Source organism: Hakea prostrata, chromosome 5 (genome assembly GCF_041222555.1).
Source record: "Hakea prostrata isolate BN-2017 chromosome 5, UWA_Hpros_2, whole genome shotgun sequence".
NCBI lineage: Eukaryota > Viridiplantae > Streptophyta > Magnoliopsida > Proteales > Proteaceae > Hakea > Hakea prostrata.
The window spans coordinates 19912142-19934136 of NC_142604.1; the positions used below are offsets into that span (position 1 = coordinate 19912142).

The following is a 21995-nucleotide window of genomic DNA, read 5'->3' on the forward strand; positions in this document are numbered from 1 at the left end:
AGAATCGTCGGTACTTAGCCGGAGATTTGGTGTTGAGAAACACCCTAGCTTCCGATCCGCGTCACCAAAGAAAGTTGGACCCTTCCCCGGGAAGGACCTTATATGGTTGTGAAACCGGTCGGTTCAGGAACTTACAGGCTGAAGAACATAGATTCCCAGAAAGAGTTGGATCGTTCGTGGAATGCTAGGCATCTCAAAAAGTTTTATCCTTGAGGATGATTTCAATTTTGTTCGCGATGTAATCATTTTCAACTCAATCAATGCAATTTTTGGCTTTCAACAAACTATCTTTTGATTGGGGGGCATCATACACCACATTCAAGAACAAGATCCAACTATAAGGCATCGGATGAAAATTCGTGTGGGTCCTTTAACACTTCAACATTTATGGAAAATCTTTCGAACTTTCTTAAGTCGGGGCATCGGATGAAAATCCGAGTGAGTTCCTTTTGCAAGGCGTCGGTTTGAAACCCGAGTGAGTTCCTTCGAGACTTATTGAATTTTTGAATTATCCTTAAGTATAAGGCATCGGTTTAAAACCCGAGTGAGTTCCTTCTCAGACTTATTGTATTTCTCCGGAAATCCTTAAGTATAAGGCATCGGTTTAAAACCCGAGTGAGTTCCTTCTCAGACTTATTGTATTTCTCCGGAAATCCTTAAGTATAAGGCATCGGTTTAAAACCCGAGTGAGTTCCTTCTCAGACTTATTGTATTTCTCCGGAAATCCTTAAGTAAAGGCATTGTTTCAGACAACTAAGACCTAATGCAACGGCGATTCAAGTGGCTAGCAAAGTTCAAAGATAAAGTAATTTCTTATTTCTTCAGAAGATCCAAAGAGGCCAGTATCAAAATAATTACAAGAGCTCGATACAATCTCTGATCAAAGAAGAAAGTCATTACAGTGATTTGTTAACAAGTTATACAAGATCGACGAGACTTTGCTAGAACAAACATATGGTCAACCATTGGTGGGAAGTCAAGGAAAAGAAGAGAAGAAATGAGGATTACAAATTTTTTTTTCGATATTTAGAAAATCCTCCGCAATTTCATACTCTTTGTCCAGCTTGTCCAGGAGGAGAATGGTCCTCGACAAAACTCGCATTCGGCACAAGCTCGTCATAATTGACTTCTTCCAGCGGAGAATAAACAGGAGAATCTTCCAGATATTGCATAATATCTGGATCGGAAGGTGGAGGATCAATCTTATCCTTGGTCTAGTCGGGAGGAGGAATACCCAGGTCGGTAAATACTTCAGGATGGCAAACAACACTGTAGGGAGTCGTATCAAAATGAGGATCTTTCCTTAATATTGATTCCCATACTTCGTTCTCACCATCCCGGTACGCCTGCAAGTTATAAGCATTCAGCATATCAACAAAAGGCTTACTTGTGTAAATACTTGAAGACGTAGGCTCTGCGAACATCGGTTGGAAGGGATTCGGGCAAAGGAACGACAGCTTGCCTTTCGGGTAATGTTTCAAATCCTTTAGCTTCTGACTTTCCAACTGTCCGCTCCAGTCGCCGGATCTTCTCCTTGGCATCATCCAAGTCCAACCGAAGACGACCAATCATCGAATTCTTTTCTCCTGCCACCTCCCAAGCTAGATTCCGAAGGCGAGCAATCTCAACATCTTTAGCTTCAGAGATTTCCCGAAGCCTAGAAACTTCATTGCTCAACCTACTGAGTCTAGTGATTGCTTCCACTTGTTTGTGGAAGTTACCAAAGAAGACTCCACGCAAACAACTTTCGAGTTAGCGAGGAGCAGAAAAGTAATTTTTCAAAATCGAGGATAATGAAGAAAGACTTACATCACCAAGTGACTTCGTAAAGACTTCATCCGGAAGTTTGGAAAGAATTGCGCTCTCGAAGTCATTCGAGCAGCGGTACACCATTCCAACGCTCATCAAACTCGTTTGACACTAATTCAAGCGAAGGATGAGAAGGATGAACTACACTAAACAAAGGCTGAGCTTCATCACTTGTCACCCGACGGCGCTTCCTAGTGGCAAAATCCTCCAACTCGGAAGGAGAGGAGGAGGATGCCAAGCAGGCACTGGAGTTAGAAATAGGAGCAGCACCTGCTGGGACCACACCTTCATCAGACGCCAACATAGTTGCCTCGGATGCCCGAAGAGTCTTCTTCGGGGTGTGCACCAACAGCTCACCAACAGGCTCACCAGCGGGAGTGCCGGCAGCACCATCGGCAACGGAGTGATCAAGATCTTCCGGGAAAGGCGAGCGATCACTTCGGGCAAAGGAGGCGTAGGGACGGCATCAACGAAGCTGCAGGAATCGACTTGAAGATTCACCGCCAGCGGTCGCCTTACGTTTGGAGGATTCACTAGCTGAAACCGCCACACTGGCCCCAACCACCACCGACGCAACCTTTTTCTTGCAAGATTTTGCTCTGATAAAGTTCGGGTTGATCTTGGGAGCCACTATGCAAAACAACAAAAAACCAGCCGTATCGAGACGAGAAATAAACGACAAGCAACAATGGGGAAACCCTAGTTTTCTAAAGCTTCGACAGACCAACAAACTAAACCCCAAGTATAACTACATGTGCAATTTACTTCGGGGGAAGTGGGGAAAGAGATGAGAAATCAAAAAACTCACTTGTTCGAGAAATGGATAGAGCTGTCGTTGGAGTACGAGGAATACGGAAGCAGGCCGAAGGATGAAAGGTTGCTTTGGCACTTTAGCAAATCTATCTTGCAGAAGTCAGGATAGATGGAGAGAACACACGAAGGCTTTAAATAGCCTAAGGTATAAGACGACGGTTGAAGGCTAAGGACAACCGACGACCCAGATCGAAACGACGCTTCGAAATCCGCAAAAAGCAAGATCAACGGTCGAAGGGATGCCACATGGAAACATGTGGAAGCGAGCACCTGATGCAGAGAAACCTCCAATCGTCGCACTGCCATTAAAATAATGGATGTATTTCCAATTCATTGGAAACAGTGAATGGTATACAAAAGCAGGAAAACGTTTGAACTTCGCAGAAGGGAAACGTTCGGACTTTGCAATAAATGAAGTAGTGGGGAAGATTAACGCATCTTCACAATATTCCTACAAGATCATTATTCGGCGAGGAATGAAAAGTTAAGTGATAAGTTTTATCATTAATACTTTGATATTCAAGGCAATACTTCTGCAGGAGACGGGGAAATTTTGAGGCCAACATGAATAAAGAAATTTCTATTCATTAAATTGAGGGTACATCTTTACAAAAGAACAACTCCCTAAGCCTTTTCTTCATTGTTGCCCGAGGGACCCTGGTCGGGATGACTTTTCTCAGGACCATGAGAAGAGCCTTCCTCAAGAGTGGCATCGGCTGAATCCTCTACAGCAACAACTTGAGACTCGGCTTGTGATTTCTCCTCTGGAAGTGCCGGCTCGTCATCTAGATATGCCTCATATTGAGGGTCAGCTGGAAAAGGATCATCTACTCCCTGAGCCCAGTCTGGGAGATCCATACCAACTTTCCCGAAGACCTCTGGGTGGCATACCTTGCGAAAAGGAGCAGTGTCGAAGTTAGGGATCGTTCCAAGGATCTGCTCCCAAATGTCGTTCGCCCCATGCGATAAGCCCGAATGTTGTAGAAACCTAGCAATTCAGAGAAAGGTACGCTGTCCAGGTATTTCCGAATGCACTCCTTCCGAAGGTCTGGCTTTATATGCTCAGGCTTGCTAGGGATTGCCAACTTCAGATGTTCTTCGAGATCCCTACTTTTGATTTCGAGGCTGTCAACAAACAACGTGGCAGCTGCCTTTTGCTTCCCCGGCCTCGCGCTCGGCAGCAGAGACACGAATTCTCGAAGCTTCAAGAGCTTCCTTGAGGGAGATCACTTCTTCCTCATGCTTTTTCTGCAGCTCCATGGTAGCTGCAGTTAGCTGGTCTATTTCAGAATTGGCCTTGGCCAATTTCTCTTCACAAGTTTGCAGCAAGGAGCTGGTGCGACCAACCCGGCTCAATGCTTCCATGTGTTGATAAAAGCTCAACACAAAGCATTCCCGGGAAGACGGAAGATATCGAAGAAGTCATAAGAAATTATGAAAACATAAGTAAGCAAGAAGACCGATACCTTGTAGATTGACTAACAAGGGAGGTGTCATCCAGGGCTTCAAATTCCTGGTGATCAGAAGGAGCAAGATTGAGGGAGCTCCACTCTGCAGCTTTCTCAGGATCCCGAGTGACCCTGTCGGTCATCTTCAGGGTCCACTGGGGGATGAAGACCTCCTCACCATCCGCTGAAGCTTTGGATTTTTTGTTGGAGGGAGCATCAATTGTGTCATGCCTCCTCTTGGTTCGGACGGAGGAGGAGACGTTAGCCCTCTCCACCATTGGTTTCTTCCCTTTACCCGAAGCATCGGCTACGGGCCCGATATTCCCGATACCCCCGTAAGAGGGGTCGGGAGAGGGAAGAGAAGCCTCTTGATTTGCAGTCAAGACCCCGGGCGATCGTTGCTCGGCTGTCACAACGGCCCTAGTGGCCTTCACCCGTAGGCTTTCGGGGTTCGTTCGGGAGGCACCGCAAAGAAGAAGGACAAGAATCGAAATTCAAGACATATCACTTCAGTCAAATCAAAGGATGATGGTTAGAAGCTCACAATGAGCCAAGCCCCAAGATCTTGAAGGATGGAGTTATACTCCATTTCATATCCATGTATCTCTTGATACCACGGAATGGATTTGATCTTCCCGATGGCCGCCTCGTCTTCTTTGGATAAGGGAAGGCCCCGGTTACTTTCGCACGAAGAAGTAAACCTCCTCCAGGTGGTCGGGAAGTTAAGATCTGATGGAGGCGCTCGACGAGAAAAAGTATCGTTCGCGCCATCTTTTGTGATTAGAAGGGCAAGTTCCTTTGACAAGGATGCTGCCCCTCCAATCAAGTTCATCCTTATTGCGTTTGGAAAGAAAGACCCATCCGGGAGGATGGGAGATAGAAAGAACATGAAAATGTACAAAAAGAGAAAGAGATGGCGTAATGCCAAGCTCAAAACACAAACCCAAGAAGCCGACGATGAGACGCCAGCTATTGGGGAGGAGCATTCCGGGACAAATGTTCCAGTGATTCAAAACTGCGGAGAATAAAGGATTTAAAAAGGGAAAGCGAACCCCGCTTTCTAGTGCATCTATGTACAGAGAAAATTCACCCGAAAGGGATGAATCAACCCTCTCATCAGGGTGGGGAGCCCTAACCTGATAAGAGGAAGGAAGGTCAAAATCTTGGACAGCTGAAAGAAGGGTTTCTCCATTATAAATGGAAGGAACAGAGCCGCACCCACCATTGGACCCGGAGGTTTGAGGCTGCCTAGAAGACTCGACAATCTTGGAAGATCCAGGACTCGAGAAGGACAGGAGAAGTTTCGGTTTTTCTTTCAAAACCTTTTGAGAAACTTCAGCGAACTCTTGCCGAGGACGGTTAGGGTTTTGTTATCACTATTCGACTATTCGGGAGCAGGAGAAGCAAGAGCATCACTGCTATCACCAACATGGGGTACTAAAGAAGCCCTATCGTCCGCCATTACTCGTTTCAGTAAACTACAAAAGAAAAAGACCAAGAAACTTACCGATTCGGTGAGACGGAGGCTTGAGAGCGGGAAGGCGCGAAGCGGACAACAAGGGTTCAAATTCCGGATAGGAAGAATGAAACCTACGAAGACAACGAACTGCTTTTAAAACTCCCGCACGAGTGTTCGGGAATCTGAACGATCGAGATTGATTCAAAATCAACGATCAAGATTGAAAGACGTTTTGAAAGTTTGAACTCACGAATCCGAAATAGGCATTCGGAAACCGTCGCTTGGATGACGTGAGCCACGACAGATCAACTGCAACGAAGATACGTGGCCTTACACTCACAACGCTCGAGGAAAAGTGACCACCGCATTAAATGTGATATGACATTTAATGAAGCACGCAGAGATCATCACCTGACGACGAACCCAGTTAAAAACCAAGCCCTCGGGATCGACCGAACGCTTGGTCTGGGGGGCTCGTGATATGGAGAGTTTATGATCTGACCGGGTTCATACCTGGTCCGACCCTCGACCCCGGTCGAGACGGAGAAAACCGAATCGCTCCCGAGCGAACCGGAGCCGGAAGATGGCTTGCTGAAGAAGAAAGCTTATTCGGCTGCAAGCGTGCCCTAATCTTACTTATGGATTAGGGTAATCACCCTGATGACAGCAGACTCAAACTAACGGCTGTGGATAATCATCATCAAAGGGATAACTATTGCATAACCTAACGGTTATCTCAGGAGTCCTCTACTAGCCCAAACTAGTAGAAGTCTATCGCTCAACGGATCTTATTGATAAGATCCAACGACTACCCGAAGAAGGCTCGAGTGCATCCAACGAAGGAGATTCGAAGGTACACTCTATATAAACCTCACTACCATACAAGGTGAGGGACGGATCAATCGATCAAAAAGGATACTATCTGAGACTCAGGTTCAGATACATACTGATAGATCCAAACTATCAGCGTCCTGCTATCTAGATCACCTTTCCCGTTTCTTCATTCATTAGCTTTGTGTTTCTAGCAGAGCCGTTTGTGATTAAGTTCATCAACTGACTTAGCCTTCGGAGGTGGACTCCCGACCCCAGCGGTCGGGCCACATCTGATGCTTTTGTTTTGCAGGACATCACGAGGAGATCCAAGGGCTGAGCAGATTTTGGACGCATCAATGTGTATGAGTGCAAAGTATGAATGCTGCTAAGATCTAACTATGCAAGTCTCTAGCAGTTGACATGCTTTAAGATATAACACCAGCCCTCCTCTGGGTAGGTCTAGTCACTCTGATCCGGCAAGGACTGGTTACCTCTGTAGAGATCCTGGGTAAAATGGAAAGGCCACACCTGGCTCTCAAACCATGGCAGGGGTTAAGTCAACACTCTCTCACCACGACCATTGGCATGAGTACTGGCGCATGTCGGGGTTTCTAATCCAATGCAAGGTCATACAGGTAACATACTACATGAAGTCCAGATACATCCCCTATGGCACCAACCAACTCGGTTCAGTATCCTTCGCAACCTAGGAATGAGAATACTCACGGACTGGCTACCCTATTGAACTTTATTCCATAACCCTATGGTCATCCACATATTGTTGGGGAGGAATGCTCTCATGACTACTCTTGACACCCGGTCCGTTCCTTGGACGTCCATGAGCCCAACCCTAACATATGCAACCCTACCATTTATATGACTAACAGTAGACCATCGTCACATCACTATCATCACGGGTCATCCGATTTCAATTCCCCTACCGAAAGGGTAGTAGCATGTGGGGTACCTAGCCATGCAACTCTAGACTCTACCTAAGAATGTCATCCAATAGTTAAGACATTGCTGGAGACATCAGCAGGCATGTGTCCCATACCACAGCCTTCTGATATCCCAAGCTAAGATATCCAAATAGAATATCTATTCCATCAGAACCACATACTATCAACCATCACCATATCACATTCATAATTGACAAAGTGCATGTATAAACAATACAAACAGCAGTCATATAATAAGATCAACATGTGAAACATGGTTACAACAACATATAAAATGAAAGATTAATAATAACAGACACTGGACTAGCATGTTCGAGTCAATTCATAAAGACAGGATTGTATGCCCTTACTTGCATATAAGTAATTCGTCCGTAAAAAGAAATCCGTAAGCAATTATAAACTTTCTCTTCAAACAGAGGACACCTATACATAGGGTTACAATAAGGTATAAGTCAAATAAATCAAATCAAATCAGATCAAAACCAAAAGCCATTTGGTCACTGGAAACTAGCCGGTCGCTCGAGCCGGTCGCTTAGGTTGAGCCACCACCACTAGTGACCACCCCAAAAACAGAGAGTTTCAGATTGAAACTCAAGCTTCTGATCATCCATTTTCAATTGGAATTTTGAATGATCATAATCTGAATTTCGAATCTATTACTCTCATAACCACGGGCGATACTAAACCTAAACAAAGACATCAATTTGGTTATCCGTAAACCTCCCTCTTGATTAGATTAGCCCTTTTCATGAAAGCAGGGTTTTGTTTTTAGATCTGATCTCACCAAGATTAACAAAAAGGTAGGCGGTGCAATAGAAGGATCAAGAACAACCAAAGGGAAACACTAATCTACTTTTATCATAGCAAGTGGTGATGCATAAGTGAACAGGGAATCACTTACCACAACCAGATAAACTATGAATGATAGTAGAACCTTCTGGGACTTTAACTGCGCTTCAGATTTGCTTCTAGCACTTCTCCACAGCCGTCTAACCTCCAAAAACGGTAACTATGAATAAAATATTCGTAAAATAGGTGAGGGTTACTATTTATAGGAGTCAGGGGGAAAAATAGGGCAAAATCCCGCAACCAGAACCAGGCGGTCGCTTGAGGCAGTCGCTTTGTTCAAACGACCGCCACTAGCAACCGCCCCCATGTATTTTGTTATACAAGGGTGCTTTGCTAGGGGGGTTGATGTCCAAGTACAACCTAGCCCTAAAGAAGACATGGGGAAGATCTTACCTTCATTCCGGACATCTCCATACATCACTTGCCTTCCAGAAGTCCAACTACCAAGCAAGGCAGGCTCTTCAGTCAGAGAATCCAGATCCATGGGTTCAGGGTATGGATCATGGACTTCTATCCGGATACTGCACAAATTTACCCGACTAGACCTTCGGGTTCTCGGACTTGCAATTTGGATCCCGGGTTAGCAATATAGGGGTTGTTACCCCTAGGGCAACCGAAAACCCATGCAACTCAATATCTTTATTGCACTCCCATCCGTCTCCATCTTCGTGCATGAGCCATGCGGTTGGTATTCTTTCTTATTTTAATATATATCATTTCTTTTGTACAAATCTTGATTACAAATCATATGTCCATGGGAATGTCGCAGAAGGACAAGAAAGAGTAATATGTACAGGATATTGGCATACACCATTGAACATTACAAGGAATGCCTGTAAATACAAGAGTAGCTATTGTATTGAATTAGACTGTAAGATTTGAAGAGTGATCAATCTAGGCCGTGTACTCTCTATCAAATTATCAGAACAGATATATCATTCATTTCCCCTTTCTCAATCTTACTGCTTCCGCTCTGAGTAACCATATAAAGTTAGCCGTTGAAAATCACATAAGCAATTTGAACGGGGCTTTCAAGATCTTTATTTGCAATTATAATAATCAGTTATAGTTTAGACTTATGTTTGATTGGGGGGGGGGGAATGGGATCTTTCTCAAAACACCAAGGATTTGTTCATTTCAATGCTCAGGAACCATTCACGCCACAACAATGAAACCTCCTGTAGCAAGAGCTTCTTTTCTACGTTGGAGTTCCAACTATGCACGCGATGTGTAATGAATCTCTCACCAATTTAGAAAGTCTATCTGATTGTGGTTATTTATCAAAATTAGTTGCCAAGAAGAGAACTTCTTTTGACCTACAACCTTTTCTTCTTCCTATTTTTAATGAGATGGAAGCTGATGCGTCCAAAAAGAACCTAGTTCAGAACAGTTTTCCACTTTAGTTGTTTAGCAAGTTTGTTGCTTGATACTCGCAAATGACAAAATGGAATCAAACCAGGTGTATCTTTTTTAATTTCATGTTTTTAATTTTGGAGAGTAAAGTTTCTTTTATTTTCATAAAATTCATAGCCCATTTCAATGAGTATGTTATAATCTTTCAATATATATTTTTCTAATAAATTATACTTAGAAGAGTGCTCTCTATAACTTGTTTATTAAACTTATTCTTATTTCATAATTGTTCTAGAAATGCTTAGGTAATGTGTTTATCATATACTAAAAAAAATTCCAAAACTTTTCTGAAGCATACAATCGTAAAATATAAAAAAAAAAAAAAAAAAACCACAAAGAAATATTGTCGGAGAATTGTTATCAAACACACTCTAGTAATCCCACAAAAAAAGAAAAAAAGAAAAAAGGACCTGTCCATAATTTATACAACCTAATTTAGTAATGTCTTAGAAAAAGTGATTGTCAAGGCCATCGCTAGGCTGGGCTCAGTGAAGCTGCCAGTCAAGCCCTTGAACTGAGACTTGCTAATGCAATCTAATCTTGTCTCCCTTGTTTGTCCAAAAATTTTCATCTTGAATCCTCCTCCGCACAATGTCAGGGACATTTGACAAAACATTTGGTATCAAACAAAAATTTTATTTTTTTTGCCTGTCGGTTTGGCTTGTTTATGCATGTTATAGCAACCACTTTAAAAATACTAAAAAGGATGTATAAAATTTACCACAATGATGGTTTACAAATAAACAACGGGGATGGGAGATTTGAAATCAAATCACTTGGGGTGAAAAGGGGAAGCGTTCTAAGTATTGTATGGTAATGTTCTAATGGCCAAATCGGCAACATGGCACAAATTTGCCCTTCGATATCCCTAGAAAACTATTTGCTTCTCTATTCTTTTATCCACTGTCATATGTTAAGAATCAAGGAAATGCAACTTAGGTGTTGGGCACCCACGTTTACCTACACCAAGACGTTTCGAAACACGAATTTACCACCATTCCCATCTATTACTCAAATATGTAAAATGAGTGCTTCCGAGTTTTAGTCACTATAATAATATAAAGAAAGGCAAATTTTATGCGGAAGGAGGAATGAGTTTGCAATTAGGGGCAATGTTAATATTTATTTCGTAGTCACCCAAACTAGGAGATAGACAACCAGCTCAACTGCCTTACAATTATATGTTAGAACATTGATAACGAGAGACTATCAAACTTCTCTAGCACTAATGTGAAATTGCAAGATCTAGACATGTTTATTGATATTCTTTGCCTCTAAGCACTTTCACTTCACCTCACCCTGAAAACGTAACCAAATCTGAATGTTAATCATAAAAGAATCACTTACCCATTATGAAATTATCATATCTAAGAGTTTGAGATTCAAGGTAGGAATAGAAAGGATTTGAAAATTCACGGGGTTTTCTAGATGATGAAAATATACTTGGAGCAATCAATGGAAGGGCTAATCTTGTAGGGAAGGTGGACAGCACATTTGCCGGAAAGTGCTGCAGCATTGCGTCCCTTGATTCCGGGAGTGGTTCTATAGGCATTCATGAGACAACGACAACCCACCCGACGGTCAGGAGTGGTTCTTGCGGCGGAGTTAAGTGCCCTCATGGAGTTGCAACAAGCCCAAGACACCTGTCCTCCGTTGTGCAGAAAGGTGAGGCAAGAAGCCAATCGAGAGACCAGTTGCCCACATGTCAGGGCATCAGCAGCATGTGGTGCTGCCACAACCATGCAAACCAAAACAAGGCACACAACCTTCAGGACACTAGAACCGGCCATAGTTAGATGTACTTCCTAACTCCTTGATGCTCACTTGGCTCTTTCTTTTCTCCTAGTGTTTTGCTAGATCAATGCAATGAGATTCGAATGCTTTCCGATGTGTTTGTCATTTTGCTTGCGTGGATTCTGTCTAAAATGGAAAGCGTAAATGAATTTTCTAATTAACTTATTTTGGTTGGTTTCACATTAGAATTTAAATTTGAATAAACAAACTGGCAGGCTAACGGGACCATTTTGGGAAGCCTGGGTCACCTACCCATTCGATTTAAGTTTGGTTTTGTTTTAGTTTTTAGAATCAGCCCGTATTAACATATCTTAAAACTTCAATCATCTAGTGGTGATCATGCATGTGGTTCTTGCACCCACTACATGAAGCATTGATAGACAAGTGTGTGGAGAGACCAATCAGCCCCTAGTGCAACCCAAAACCCTTGCAACTCAATATCTTTAGTGCACTCCCATCAGTCTCCATCTTCGTGCAAGATCCATGTGGGCGGTTGGTATTCTTTTTTAATTTAATATGTATAATTTCATTGGTACAAATCCTGATTATAAATTATATGTCTATGGGAATGTTGAAGAAGCACAAAAAAGAGTAATATGCATAGGATATAGGTGTAGCACATTGAACATTACATAGAATGTGTGTAAATACAAGAATAGCTTTTGTATTGAATTAAGACTGTAAGATTTCTGGAGTGACCAATCTAGGCCGTGTACTCTCTAGCAAATTTTTAGAACACATATATCATTCATTTCCCCTTTCTCAATCTTACCGCTTCCTCTCTGAGTAACCATATCAAGTTAGCCGTTGAAAATCCCATAAGAAATTAGAACTGGGCTTTCAAGATTTTTATTTTCAATTATCTTAATCAGTTATAGTTCAGACTTAACTTTGATTGGGGGGGGGGGATATTTCTCAAAATACTTAGGAGTTGTTCATTTCAATGCTGAAGAACCATTCATGCCACAATAGTGAAACCTCGAGTAGCAAGAGCTTCTTTTGTACGTTGGAATCCCAACTATGCACGTGATGTATAATGCATCTCTCACCAATTTAGAAAGCTATCAGATTGTGGTTATTTATCAAAATTAGTTGCCAAGAATAAAATGTCTTTTGACGTGCAACCTTATCTTCTTCCTATTGTTAATGAGAAGGAAGCAAACGCTTCCAAAAGAACCTAGTTCGGAACAATTTTTCGATTTAGTTGTTTAGCAAGTTTGTTGCTTGATACTCGCAAATTACAAAATGTAATACAACCAGGTGTATCTTTTTTAATTTTATGTTTTTATTTGGAGAGTAAAGTTCCTTTTATTTCTGTAAAATTTGTAGCCCCTTTCAATGAGTATGTTATAATCTTTCAATATATATTTTTTTTAACAATTAACACTTCTTAGGAGAGTGCTCTCTATAAATTATTTATTAAACTTATTCTTATTTCGTAATTGTTCAAGAAATGCATAGGGAACGTGTTTATCATACACTAAAAAAAATCCAAAACTTTTTAAAAGCATACAAACGTAAAAAAATAAAAAATGTTTCCGCAAAGAAATATTGTCATAGAATTGTTATCAAACACACTCTAGTAATCCCAAAAAAGAAAAAAAAATAATAAATAAAGGACCTGTCCATAATTTATACAACCTAATTTAGTAGTGTCATAGAAAACGGGATTGTCAAGGCCATTGCTAGGCTAGGCTCAGTGAAGCTGCCAAGTCAAGCCCTTGAACCGAGACTTGCTAATACAATCTAATCTTGTTTGCCTTCTTGTTTGTCCCAAAATTTTCATCTTGAATAAAGAAATGCGAATTTTATGCGGAGGCAGGAATTAGTTTGCAATATGGGGCAATGTTAATATTTATTTTGTAGTGTCAATGAAAGTAGGAGGTACACAACCAGGTCAACTGCCTTACTATTATATGTTAGAACATTGATAACATTACATATTATTGGTGTAGTACACTGAACATTACATATTTTGTAGAGTCAAACAAACTAAGATTTGAAGAGTGATCAATCTAGGCCGTGTACTCTCTATCAAATTATCATAAAAGATATATCATTCATTTCCCCTTTCTCAATGTTACCGTTTTTGCTCTGAGTAACCATATCAAGTTAGCCGTTGAAAATCCCATAAGCAATTTGAATGGGGCTTTCAAGATCTTTATTTGCAATTATCATAATCAGTTATAGTTTAGACTTACATTTGATTGGGGGGGGGGGGGAATGGGATCTTTCTTAAAACACCTAGGATTTGTTCATTTCAATGCTCAGGAACCATTCACACCACAACAATGAAATCTCCTGTAGCAAGAGCTTCTTTAGTTCCAACTATGCATGCAATGTATAATGAATCTCTCACCAATTTAGAAAGTCTATCTGATTGTGGTTATTTTTCAAAATTAGTTGCCAAGAAGAGAACTTCTTTTGACCTACAAAACTTTTCTTCTTCCTATTGTTAATGAGATGGAAGTAGATGCGTCCAAAAAGAACCTAGTTTAGAACAGTTTTCCGCTTTAGTTGTTTAGCAAGTTTGTTGCTTTATACTCGCAAATGACAAAATGGAATCCAACCAGGTGTATCTTTTTTTAATTTTATGTTTTTATTTTTGGAGAGTAAAGTTCCTTTTATTTCCTTAAAATTCATAGCCCCTTTCAATGAGTATGTTATAATCTTTCAATATATATTTTTTAATAATTAATATTTAGGAGAGTGCTCTCTATAAATTGTTTATTAAACTTATTCTTATTTCGTAATTGTTCAAGAAATGCTTAGGGAATGTGTTTATCATACACTAAAAAAAATTCCATAACTTTTTTAAAGCATACAATCGTTAAAAAAAAAAAAAAAAAGATTGTCTTAGAATTGTTATGAAACACACTCTAGTAATCCCCCCCCCCCCCCAAAAAAAAAAAAATTAAATAAAAAAAGAAAAGAAAAAAGAACACATTTAGTTTTTTTAACAAATAAAGGATCTGTCCATAATTTATACAACCTAATTTAGTAGTGTTTTAGAAAAAGTGGTTGTCAAGGCCATCACTAGGCTGGGCTCAGTGAAGATGCCAGTCAAGCCCTTGAATCAAGACTTGCTTATACAATCTAATCTTGTCTCCCTTCTTGTTTGTCCCAAAAATTTTCATCTTGAATCCTCCTCCTCACAATGTGGGGGACATTTGACAAAACATTGGGTATGATACAGAAATTTTTTTTTTTTTGCCTGTCGGTTTGGTTTGTTTATGCACATTATAGCCCACACTTTAAAAATGCTCAAAAGGATGTATAAAATTTTCCACAATGATGGTTTACAAATAAACAACTGGGATGGGAGATTTGAAATCAAATCACTTAGTGTGACAAGGGGAAGCGTTCTTACTATTGTATGGATCTAGAGATGGCCCATTGTCTTAATGAGATGGTAGGGTTGCATATAATAGACAAGGGCTCATGGGCGCTCAAGACCGGTGAAATGACCCGTGAGAGGACATGGAGAGGATCCTGTCCATTATATGTGGATGACCATAGGGTTAGGGGTCAACGTAGTCCGAGTTGGTTGGTGCCATAGGATACGTTGACTCTAGGTGGGAAAAGATACTAAACCGAGTTTGTTGGTGCCGTAGGGGATGTATCCTGACCATATGTAGTACGAGACCGTATGACTTTGCATTGGGCTTAGAGTAATCCTTGACACACGCCAGATCTTATACCAATGGTGATGTGAGAGAGTGGTGACTTATACCCCAGCCACGGATTGATATGACTTGACCCAATTGTCGTGGAGAACCCAACAGACGTGCTTGAGTGCCGTGAGGGAAGAGTGATGAGACTACCTAAGGAAGACTGGTGTGTGATTTAATGTGTGTCTACTTTAGAGACTACATTATAGAGTTAGGAACCTCATATCATCACCATGCATTTGTTGTTTATATTATTAAATACATGATTGTTTTATGAATTATGATATGGAGTGTGAATGAATGTATTGACATGAATGTTAGTTACCTCACTGAGTTTTATGAACTCATTCCTTTATTTGTTTGTTTCTTTAGATTGCTCTACAGGTTATGAGGACCCCCCAACATTGAGGATCCTTTAATGAATGGCTATTAGGAGGCGTAGTCAGAGAAAAAGTGGAAGCTCATGACGCTTCATGTTCATGCCAGGACTGCTCTTATGGAGTTTCTTTTCCTTAGAGCTTCCTTAAATGATTTTCCGCTGCAACTTTAAATATTCTTTCTCTTCTAGGACTCTGATGTTTAGTTTTGATTTGAAATAATGGATGACTATAATCATTATTTCAGATTTGGTAATTTATTACTTGAACTTGATTTATTCTTGTCCATTTAATTATGCTATATCATGTTTTGTATGGATTTGTCACTGAACCTAGATCTTGCGGTGTATCACCCCCACGGGTATTCAGGTATGACTGGATCCGGCTGGGTGGGGTGTGACAAAAGTGGTTGTCAAGGCCATCGCTAGGCTGGGCTCAGTGAAGCTGCCAGTCAACCCCTTGAACCGAGACTTGCTAATACAATCTAATCTTGTCTCCCTTCTTGTTTGTCCCAAAATTTTCATCTTGAATCCTCCTCAAAATGTTGGGGACATTTGACAAAACATTGGGTATGAGACAGAAATTTTATTTTTTTAAAATTTTTTTTGCCTGTCGGTTTGGCTTGTTTATGCACGTTATAGCCCACACTTTAAAAATGCTAAAAAGGATGTATAAAATTTACCACAATGATGGTTTACAAATAAACAACGGGGATGGGAGATTTGAAATCTAATCACTTGGTGTGACAAGGGGAAGCGTTCTTAATATTGTATGGTACTGTTCTAATGGCCAAATCGGCAACATGGCACAAATTTGCCTTTCGATATCCCTAGAAAACTATTTGCTTCTCTATTCTTTTATCCACCGTCATACGTTAAGAATCAAGGAAATGCAACTTAGGTGTTGGGCGCCCACGTTTACCTACACCAAGACATTTCCAAACATGAATTTACCACCATGCCCATCTATTACCTGAATATGGAAAATGAGTGCTTTCGAGTTTTAGTCTCTATATTAATATAAAGAAAGGCGAATTTTATGTGGAAGGAGTTTGCAATAAGGGGCAATGTTAATATTTATTTCATAGTCACCCAAACTAGGAGATAGATAACCAGCTCAACTGCCTTACAATTATATGTTAGAACATTGATAACAAGAGACTATCAAACTTCTCTAGCACTAATGTGAAATTGTAGGATCTAGACATGTTTATTGATCTTCTTTGCCTCTAAGCACTTTCACTTAACCTCACCCTGAAAACGTAACCAAATCAGAATGTTAGTCATAAAAGAATCACTTAACCATTATGAAATTCTCATATCTAAGAGTTTGAGATTTATGGTAGGAATAATAAGGATTTGAAAATTCACGGGGATTTCTAGATGATGAAAATATAATTGGAGCAATCAATGGATGGGCTAATCTTGTAGGGAAGGTGGACACCACATTTGTCAGGAAGTGCTGCAGCATTGCCACCCTTGATTCCGGGAGTGGCTCTATAGGCATTCTTGAGACAACGACAAGCCACCCGACGGTTAGGAGAGGTTCTTGCGGCGGAGTTGAGTGCCCTCACGGAATTGCAACAAGCCTAAGACACCTTTCCTCCGTTGCGCAAAAAGGTGAGGCAAGAAGCCAATCAAGAGACCACTTGCCCACTTGTCAGGGCATCAGCAGCATGTGGTGCTGCCACAACCATGCAAACCAAAACAAGGCACACAACCTTCAGGACACTAGAATTGGCCATAGTTACACGCAGTGGCGGAGCCATGTAGGGACCGGAGGGGGCCATGCCCCCCCCCCCCCGGATTTTTGAAAATTTAAAACTACCTACATATTTTCCTAATTTTTCTCACTTTACGTGTGAAATACCACTATTTGGTCCCTTCCAAAAATTAAAAATAAAAATCTAAGATATAGATGATATGTACAAATGTCATTCTTAATCATAATCAAATGGTTATCATTAAACCCCTAGTTTTAAGGAATAAAGGGTTAAATTCTAATTAAAAACTAACTCACGATCCATAAATTTCTCCCTATATTCTCTCTCATATTTGCATTCCTATTTATTCTCTAATGAATCTCCTCTTTTATTCCTATTTCTTCTCTCTCTTTTTCTCACACGTCTCAAAAAATATTGAAGTACTCAGCAGACATTGGAATTTTTCGAAATCTTCTCCACAGTTATCATTATTCACTATCTTTCTCAAATTATTCCTCTCTCTCTCTCTCTCACATTCACCACGTTTTTTCTAATATTCATTTAATAAAGTATAATTTTATTTTTTTATTTAGTTGTTCTTTCTTTCTCCTAAAATTTGATTCTACTAATAGCAATTTGAATCTCGTTAGAATTAAGCCATAGATTTTATCCGATCTAATCATAATCATTGATTTTTTTTTAATCCTTAAACTTTTTTCTAAAATTTCATTCATCTTAATGGAAATTCAAATCTCGCTTAGAATTTCAACATAATTTACCTAAAATTTTAATGTAGGCCGCCCCACATGTCAAAATATAATACAATTTTATGAGATGGGACCCACCGTGGATCCCGCATTGGCCCAGGCATATTCGGCCCCCCCCCAATATTCAATCCTAGCTCCGCCCCTGGTTACACGTACTTGCAAGCTCCTTGATGCTCACTTGTCTCTTTTTTTTCTCCTAGTGTTTTGCTAGATCAATGCAATGACATATGCCTTTCTATGTGTTTATTTATAAGAGAAGGGCGTAACAGACTTCTTAGGTGGTTCTGGTGTCCTTGTTTGGCTTGGAAGATTGATGGTGGTTGAGATTTGAATGCTTTTCGATGTGTTTGTTGTTTTGTTTGCGTGGATTCTCTCTAAAATGGAAAGCGTAAATGAATTTTCTAATTAACTTTTTTTGGTTGGTTTTGAATGAGAATTCTAATTTGAATGAACAAACTGGCAGGCTAACGGGACCATTTTGGGAAGCCTGGGTCACCTACTCATTCGATTTGAGTTTCGTTTTGATTTACTTTTTGAACCAACCCGTATTTACATATCTTAAAAATTCAATCATCTAGTGGTGATCATCCATGTGGTTCTTGCACCCACTACATGAAGCATTGATAGACGAGTGTGTGGAAAGACCAATCAGCCCCTAGTGCAACCCAAAATCAGAACACTTATATCATTCATTTCCCCTTTCTCAATCTTACCGCTTCCTCTCTGAATAACCATATCAAGTTAGCCGTTGAAAATCCCATAAGAAATTAGAACGGGGCTTTCAAGATTTTTGTTTTCAATTATCTTAATCAATTATAGTTCAGACATAACTTTGATTGGGGAGGCGGGGGGTGAGTGAGAATGGGATCTTTTTTTCAAAACACCTAGGAGTTGTTCATTTCGATGCTCAAGAACCATTCATGCCACAACAATGAAATCTCCAGTAGCAAGAGCTTCTTTTGTACGTTGGAGTCCCAACTATGCACGCAATGTATAATGCATCTCTCACCAATTTAGAAAGTATCTGATTGTGGTTATTTATCAAAGTTAGTTGTGAAGAATAGAATGTCTTTTGACATGCAACCTTATCTTCTTCCTATTGTTAATGATAAGGATGCTAAGGCTTCCAAAAGAACCTAGTTTGGAACAGTTTTCCGCTTTAGTTGTTTAGCAAGTTTGTTGCTTGATACCTCAAATAACAAAATGGAACCCAACCATGTGTATCTTTTTTAATTTTATGTTTTTATTTTTGGAGAGTAAAGTTCTTTTTATTTCCGTAAAATTCATAGCCCCTTTCAATGAGTATGTTATAATCTTTAACTTTTGTTATTGTTCAAGAAATGCATAGGGAATGTGTTTTTCATACACTAAAAAAAATCCAAAACTTTTTAAAAGCATACAAATGTAAAAAAATAAAAAATGATTCCGCAAAGAAATAGTGTCGTAGAATTGTTATCAAACACAGTCTAATAATCCCAAAAAAGAAAAAAATAATAACAAATAAGGGACCTGTCCATAATTTATACAACCTAATTTAGTAGTGTCATAGAAAAAGGGATTGTCAAGGCCATGGCTAGGCTAGGCTCAGTGAAGCTGCCAAGTCTAGCCCTTGAACCGAGACTTGCTAATACAATCTAATCTTGTCTCCCTTCTTGTTTGTCCCAAAATTTTCATCTTGAATCCTCCTCACATTGTCAGTGATATTTGACAAAACATTGGGTATGAAACAGAATTTTTTTTTTTTTTTGCCCGTCGGTTTGGCTTGCTTATGCACGTTATAGCCCATAATGATGGTTTACATTGCTGAAAAGGATATATAAAATTTACCATAATGATGGTTTATAAATAAACAACGGGGAAGGGAGATTTGAAATTAAATCATTTGGTGTTACAAGGGGAAGTGTTCTTAGTATTGTATGGTAATGATCTAATGGCCAAATCGGCAACATTAATATCCGTAGAAAACTATTAACTTTTCTATTCTTTTATCCACCGTCATACGTTAAGAATCAAGGAAATGCACCTTAGGTGTGTGGCTCCAAGGTTTACCTACACCAAGACATTTCCAAACGCGAATTTACCACCATGCCCATCTGTTACCCGAAAATGGAAAATACGTGCTGTTGAGTTTTAGTCTCTATAATAATATAAAGAAAGGAAAAATTTATGCGGAAGGAGGAATGAGTTAGTAATAAGGGGCAGTGTTAATATTTATTTGGTAGAGTCACACAAACTAGGAGGTAGACAACCAGCTCAATTGCCTTACAATTATATGTTAGAACATTGATAACGAGTGACTATCAAACTTCTCTAGCACTAATGTGAAATTGCAGGATCTAGACTTGTTTATTGATCATCTTCGCCTCTAAGCACTTTCACTTCACCTCACCCTGAAAACATAACCAAATCTGAATGTTAGTCATAAAAGAATCACTTAACCATTATGAAATTCTCATATCTAAGAGTTTGAGATTCACGGTAGGAATAGAAACGATTTGAAAATTCACGGGGTTTTCTTGATGATGAAAATATACTTGGAACAATCAATGGAAGGGATAATCTTGTAGGGAAGGTGGACACCACATTTTCCGGGAAGTGTTGCAGCATTGCCTCGATTCCGGGAGTGGCTCTATAGGCATTCTTGAGACAATGACAAGCCACTCGACGGTCAGGAGTGGTTCTTGCGGCGGTGTTGAGTGCCCTCATGGAATCGTAACAAGCCCAAGACACCTTTCCTCTGTTGCGCAGAAAGGTGAGGCGAGAAGCCAATCAAGAGACAAGTTGCCCACATGTCAGGGCATCTGTAGCATATGGTGCTGCCACAACCATGTAAATCAAAACAAGGCACACAACCTACAGGACACTAGAATTGGCCATAGTTACACGTACTTCCAAGCTCCTAGATGCTCACTTGTCTCTTTCTTTTCTCCTAGTGTTTTGCAAGATCAATGCAATGACATACGCCTTTCTATGTGTTTATTTATAAGAGAAGGGCGTAACAGACTTCTTAGGTGGTTCTGGTCTCCTTGTTTGGCTTGGAAGATTGATGGTGGTTGAGACTTGAATGCTTTTCGATGTGTTTGTCGTTTTGCTTGCGTGGATTCTCTCTAAAATGGAAAGCGTAAATGAATTTTCTAATTAACTTTTTGGTTGGTTTCACATTAGAATTCTAATTTGAATGAACAAACTGGCAGGCTAACGGGACCATTTTGGGAAGCCTGGGTCACCTACTCATTCTATTTAAGTTTGGTTTTGTTTTAGTTTTTAGAACCAACCCGTATTTACATATCTTAAATCTTCAATCATCTAGTGATGATCATCCATGTGGTTCTTGCACCCACTACATTAAGCATTGATAGACGAGTGTGTGGAAAGACCAATCAGCCTCTAGTATGACCCAAAACCCTTGCGAACCAATATCTTTAGTGCACTCCCATCAGTCTCCATCTTTGTGCAAGATCCATGTGGGCAGTTGGTATTCTTTTTTAATTAAATATGTATAATTTCTTTGGTACAAATCCTGATTATAAATTACATGTCTATGGGAATGTTGAAGAAGGACAAAAAAGAGTAATATGCATAGGATATAGGTGTAGTACACTGAACATTACATAGAATGTGTGTAAATACAAGAATAGCAATTGTATTGAATTAAGACTGTTGGATTTTAGGGGTGATCAATCTAGGCTGTTTACTATCTATCAAACTTTCAGTACACAGATATCATTCGTTTCCCCTTTCTCAATCTTACCGCTTCCTCTCTGAGTAAACATATCAAGTTAGCCGTTGAAAATCCCATAAGAAATTAGAACGGGGATTTCAAGATTTTTATTTTCAATTATCTTAATCAATTATAGTTCAGACTTAATTTGATTTGGGGGGGGGGGGTGAGAATGGGATCTTTCTCAAAACACCTAGGAGTTGTTTATTTCAATGCTCAGGAACCATTCATGACACAACAGTGAAACCTCCAGTAGCGTTTTGTCATTTATTTTTTTAACAAATAAAGGACCTGTCCATAATTTATACAACCTAATTTAGTAGTGTCTTAGAAAAAGTGATTGTCAAGGCCATGGCTAGGCTGGGCTCAGTGAAGCTGCCAGTCAAGCCCTTGAACTGAG

The 21995-nt window shown here is 39.9% G+C and overlaps 1 pseudogene; it reads right to left on the reverse strand.

The window, feature by feature from the left end:
• Positions 1 to 10847: 10847 nt before the first annotated feature.
• LOC149015640 (non-specific lipid-transfer protein pseudogene) lies at positions 10848 to 11353 on the reverse strand (annotated as a pseudogene).
• Between the last annotated feature and the right edge of the window lie 10642 nt (positions 11354 to 21995).